The following is a 5,864-nucleotide window of genomic DNA, read 5'->3' on the forward strand; positions in this document are numbered from 1 at the left end:
CGTCATATTATATGTATTGGCTTATATAGTTCTTATCATCTAGTCAGAGGTGATAACTTAACAAAGTTAGATACTACGAATATTCCCGATGGGGTATGCAGAGGCGCAACTAGGGCATCCACTTTTACCAAGTGTGTCCCATCCTGTGATGTAATATGGAGCGACCTTATCGCCATATCAGGCACAAATTCCAGATTCTGGGCTGATACTGAGTAGAAAAACCCAATTGAAATTAATTAAAATAATTGACGGAGGAAAGAAAAATAGTTGTCATTAAATATTGATCGACTTTCACATCACATTAAGATGGAATAGCTCTTATGACGAAACAGAAGTTATGGCTGTGTTCTTTAGGATAAATTTTTACGTAATATATTTAGAATTCAGTGTCGCATTTTGGAAATCACAGATGTTTAATAATGTAGAACATTTCAGCGGTTGGCAGACTAACTGACTTAATCGTAATTTTTTCGAAAAATTGAGATTAGGTTCAAAAAATGGAAAAAAAATGATTCCAAATACGAATAAAAGTCAATTTTGCAACTAATTGGCGCTTAAGTCGCCCATTATTACAAAAAGACGGATATACCCCCCTAGATGGATATGGCCTGTAGACGGAATAGGGCTCCCTGAATTTATAAAAATTTTATATTATGCATCAGTAGTCACTAACCAGAGTAATATGTTAGATTTGGAAATGCTGGCCGCCATCTTTAATATTATTATTTTAGGCTCAATTAGTTTCAACGTCGATCGTCCTGGACAAGTTTTGGACTACAAAACGAGAGTCTAATTAATACTGGAGCCAATTTGAGTCTAGCAAGTTCTCGCAATATAAGTATATTCCGCAAGAATTTTCAGACGCGTTTATCGCGTATATATTTTAATAAGTGTATACAAATGCGACTTGCGGCAATATTTGCAAGCTCTTAAATTTGCAGAAGTCGGCTTGCCTTGCTTTACACGGTAAATGTCACTTGCGTTAGATAACTTTTGAACCATAAAATATTCATCTTTGCGATGATGATGCCAAAGTTTTCGAAATAATTTCCAAACATATCACATCTCGTGGTGTAGTTTGTTCAAACTAATTGTGGTAAACACATTGTGGTAGACAGAGAACTGCTGTTTGATACTCCCAATGCATAGTGGTTGTATTGTTTGCAACGAATATATGTATAAAAGACACGGAACCCGCCACTGGAAATGATCAACTTTACTCTGTCGTGTTAGTGTTATGAATCAGTAGTGTATAATCAGTGGGTAGTACGTAAACAATTTGCGTACTCAGATTAACATTATCAAAATAATGCTATTAGATTGATGCTGAAGAACACTGCATTTTAATAGCAGAGTAATGTACTGGTAATGTAATATAAATATATACTACATTACTCGAATATTATTATAGTGTCGGACACATTACTAATAATTGATGTCGCTGTCAACTTGACACGGAGACATATCTTGATGATAAACTCACTGTGTCTGCTTGATGTCTTTTTCCAAATCTTCTTCTTTTTAGTATTACTTAATATTTTAAACAAATTCAAGCTCCTAATAAAGGTTATTGCTGAGGATTGTAGGGGGAATTTGGACACTATAAATAAATTGCTAAAAAACTTAGTTCAACCATAGATAAAACAAAGCTGTTTCGTCGATTTATTGCCTAGGAACTTATTTTAAAAATTTTATTAGTAGAAATCTAGTAGGAAAATATAGAACTTGTCATGCTTTAATCTTCATTAATTAGTTTCGTCCTCTGTGCTTTATCTTACTCCAAAGTGGAATCATTGCAGTTTTCTATCACATTGCATATAAATATTTTTAAAGCAATCTATCTGATGTCCATTTCCTCTTTAGGATCTAAAATTAAAACCTCTCAAAGTATTGCTCGACTTTTGTTTCAGTCAGGACTTCTTGGTCTAAAACTGGTATGTGCCACAACTTGCCCAAGAAAGCGAAACAGTTGGTTAGATACAAGACAAAAGAAAAATACCTACATTCCGTGACGAAAGCAAAAAAAGCGTTTTTATCCTGCTCGTGATTTATTTTAATGGAAATAAAACATGATCTGATTAAATTTTATTCTTGATAAGCGTGATAATTACAAAAACCTTGATGACTAACACCTCAGTGTGCCCCGTTACAGGAGAAAATTATAATATTAAAACCGCGATAAACTCTGCAAATTAGTTTTATTTTAAAAATGCCACGCTAAATTTGTATTCATATTTTTACCTACAACCAGTTTCGTAATGGACCATCTGAATGATTTAATCTATAATCGATAATTGTAAATCGCGTTGCATTTAAATATAAAAATATTTGTTCTATTGTCATATTACAATGTTATTATTACCTGTTTATTCAGCTCAGAAGGGACTGTTTCGATGGTGTGGGTACATTGTTAGAATGAACAATGATCGTTTGCCGAAAACCGTCTTCTACTTTGAGATCTCGACAGGGAAACGGAAAGCTGGCGGTCAGTGGGTACTTAAGGTAAAAGGATGTCTTGAAGCCACACCTAACCTAGCAAGCAGGATAGATGCGAGCAGTTAGAAAGTGTGGTAAGTGTGAGGCTTGAATTGCGGAGTACTGCCCCGTTGGCAGAACTCGACTACAAGCGTGAACATTGCAAAACCTGCCCTAAGTTCTTCTACAACTACACTTATAACCTCACAGGACAATTGTATTGCACCACATGTGACTGAACTTATAAGTGAAAACTTCTCCAGCCACATCCGACCTAAGACAGTAAAAGTCGCCGTCGCCGGATACGTCATGGAGGACATTATCATCATCACCTACTTAGTCACTTGAACAACAAAGAATTTTACTTACTTGACTAACATTTTTTATTCACATCCAAGTTTTATTAACACTTAGACTCGAGTTCTTGAATTATGAGCGCTGCTCCGTACATAAACACAGTCTGTCAATGTTGAAACCATACATTAGGTCAAATGGACGGATTGCAGTACAGATTAGTCGAAGACAGTGAAAGTTTGGAAAGCCAAATCGTACGTATCACATATTTGTAGATCATTTATGAAAAACAAAAGCAGTAAATAGCACAAAATTTCTAGGACTGAAAATTGTTAATAACCATGCTGGAAGCCAAATATAAATAATCTCGGTAAAAAAAAAGTAAGCCTGCATATTATACTTTATATATTGTCATCAACAGTTAGTACAGATGCTATTCTCAGTACTTACTAAGGGCCAGTCGAATCCCACTAACGATATTGCATTATATTTTAGGGTAACTTATCCAACAAAGAAATAGCACTTAAAGTCCAAAATGCATAAGATCTATGTTCCGATTAAAATTAAATGACAGTTGCAAGCCATATTTTAAACAATACAAAATATTAACACTGCCTAGTATTTATAGATTAGAAATTGCTGTAGTTATGAAGTCCAAACCCCAGTCGTTTCAAGCGTCTTGTTGATAATGTTCCTAAGAACAGATGTGACAATAGCAGGTCACGTTAAAAAAGTGCTAAGACTGCTTTGACGAGTATTAGTGTCTTCTCAAGGCTCCAATCGTTTATAATAAGCTGTCTAAGGCGTTAAAGGATTTGAACAAATCAATATTAAAAAAAAAAAAAGATTTTTTTTATTGCATAATAATAATATCAAACCTGTATTATATACTGTCCCACTGTTGGGCACGGGCCTCCTCTACTACTGAGAGGGATAAGGCCTTAGTCCACCACGCTGGCCTAGTGCGGATTGGTAGACTTCACACACCCTCGAAGATTCCTATAGAGAATTTCTCAGGTATGCAGGTTTCCTCACGATCTTTTCCTTCACCATTAAAGCAAGCGATAATTTACAAAGAATACACACATAAATTTTTAGAAAAGTCAGAGGTGTGTGCCCTTGGAATTTGAACCTGGAGACATTCGTCTCGGCAGTCCATTCCACAACCAACTAGGCTATCACCGCTTTTTAGTGCATAATTTGTATTATAATTTAACAGAGTTTTTAATTGAACATTATTTATAATACTATGATGATGAACCCTAAGTGACATTTATTCTCTTTCTTTTATAATCCTAATTTACAAACTGTGACTGACATATATTTAATTTTTTTTTATTTTCTTATGTAACAATCGTGACGTACGTATTTAAGATTTGATATTTAACATAACATGTTGTAATATATGCTTAAAAAATAATTGTATTTTTGCATACCATCCTCTGGTTAAATATGGTTGTTCTAAAGAATCACATGTATTGGTCATCTATTTTACCCATATTTGTAAAATAAATATATCTTTACCTTTATCTTTATAATATTATAAGTACTGACTCATTCTTATCTATCAATCATTGCCTATGACTCATACGTGATGACTTTCAAAGTTCGATACCAGGAATTTTGAGATTAATTCATAATAACTCGCTATCGTTGTCAAAATAGCGATACTTTTTGTGATGGTGGAAAGAAGTACTTATAGTTTTCGTTAAATATTGATCGACTTTCATATCAAATCAAGATAGAACGGCTCTTTCGACGAAATAGGAGTTACGGAGATGTGATTAAGGATATATCTTTACGTAAACTACTCAGCAATGACTAGGGAACAAGGGAAAGATAGTGTTTATTTTAAATTCAATATATTTTTGTCTAAGATGTTACGTCAATAGAAGCGTAATTTAATATTAATTTTGTAACTTAATGTACACTATAAAGAGTAAATTCGTGATAGAGGGTAATATAAAAAAAAAACTCAGGTGCAATCGACTAAGATACTGGGTAAGATCGCATTATCATCATCGTATCGTATTATAAATATTTAATGACGATAAAATAACATTTTATCTAAAACTTGAAATTTTTCCTGTAGATACAGTTTTATCAGTATTTAAAGCAATTTAATTACTTATCACGCAAATAGTGTATGATTCACCAAAGAACTGAACATTATCTAACGTAGTGTTATGCCTACCATAACATCTACGTACATAAGTACGAAGAAACCGTAAAACACAAGGGCACACACCTCTGACTTTTCTAAAAAAAATATGTGTATTCTTTCTAAAATTATCGGTTGCTTAACGGCGAAGGACAACATCGTGGGGAAACCTGCATATCTGAGAAGTTCTGTATACAAATTTTGAGGGTATGTTAAGTCTGCCACTTGTTCAGCGTGGTGCATTAAAGCCTCATACGTTTCAGCAGTAGGGCCGTGCCCAGTAGTGGGACAGTATATAATACAGGGCTGATATTATTATATAAAAGTTATATGTTTACACAATCATGAAATGTTAAAGTTTGTTTTACAAAGCCTTCCTTCGATATAGAATTTACAGAAAAAGGAATGTACAAACACTTTTTATAATAAATAGTAGATATTATTGCGAGCGAATAAAAATTATTTAAAATTATTCAAGAATACAGTTTCAAGTTGAATTCGTATTTAAACGGGGAAAGTGGGGACGTTTCAAAAGATTTTTATTGCTTAAAACGTTTTCGCTATTTATGAATAAAACTCCTATCACAGAATCTTGATTTACGCCCTCTTTCTCACAATTAACCTGGTGATTCTATCTTAATAGCAATATTATTCGGGCGATAATCGTCTGACTTGTCACTTTTATCGGAGTCTGTTTTTCGTACACTGCTTTTTCGCACAAAACAAGAATTTTATTCGAAATTAAGGGTCGTGTCTTATTTCTGTTTCATGTTGTTCATATTTGATTGAATACACTTTAACACTTTTAATTTATAAAGAAGTTGCTATGAATATATATAGTAATGTTGAAGTATGCTAATATCGATAGGGGCACAACTGTCTTGTGTCTTTAAAATAATTATTTATTGTGTAATGACTTCTTAGCGGCCTCAAA

The sequence above is a fragment of the Manduca sexta genome, chromosome 12 (genome assembly GCF_014839805.1).
Source record: "Manduca sexta isolate Smith_Timp_Sample1 chromosome 12, JHU_Msex_v1.0, whole genome shotgun sequence".
Classification (NCBI taxonomy): domain Eukaryota; kingdom Metazoa; phylum Arthropoda; class Insecta; order Lepidoptera; family Sphingidae; genus Manduca; species Manduca sexta.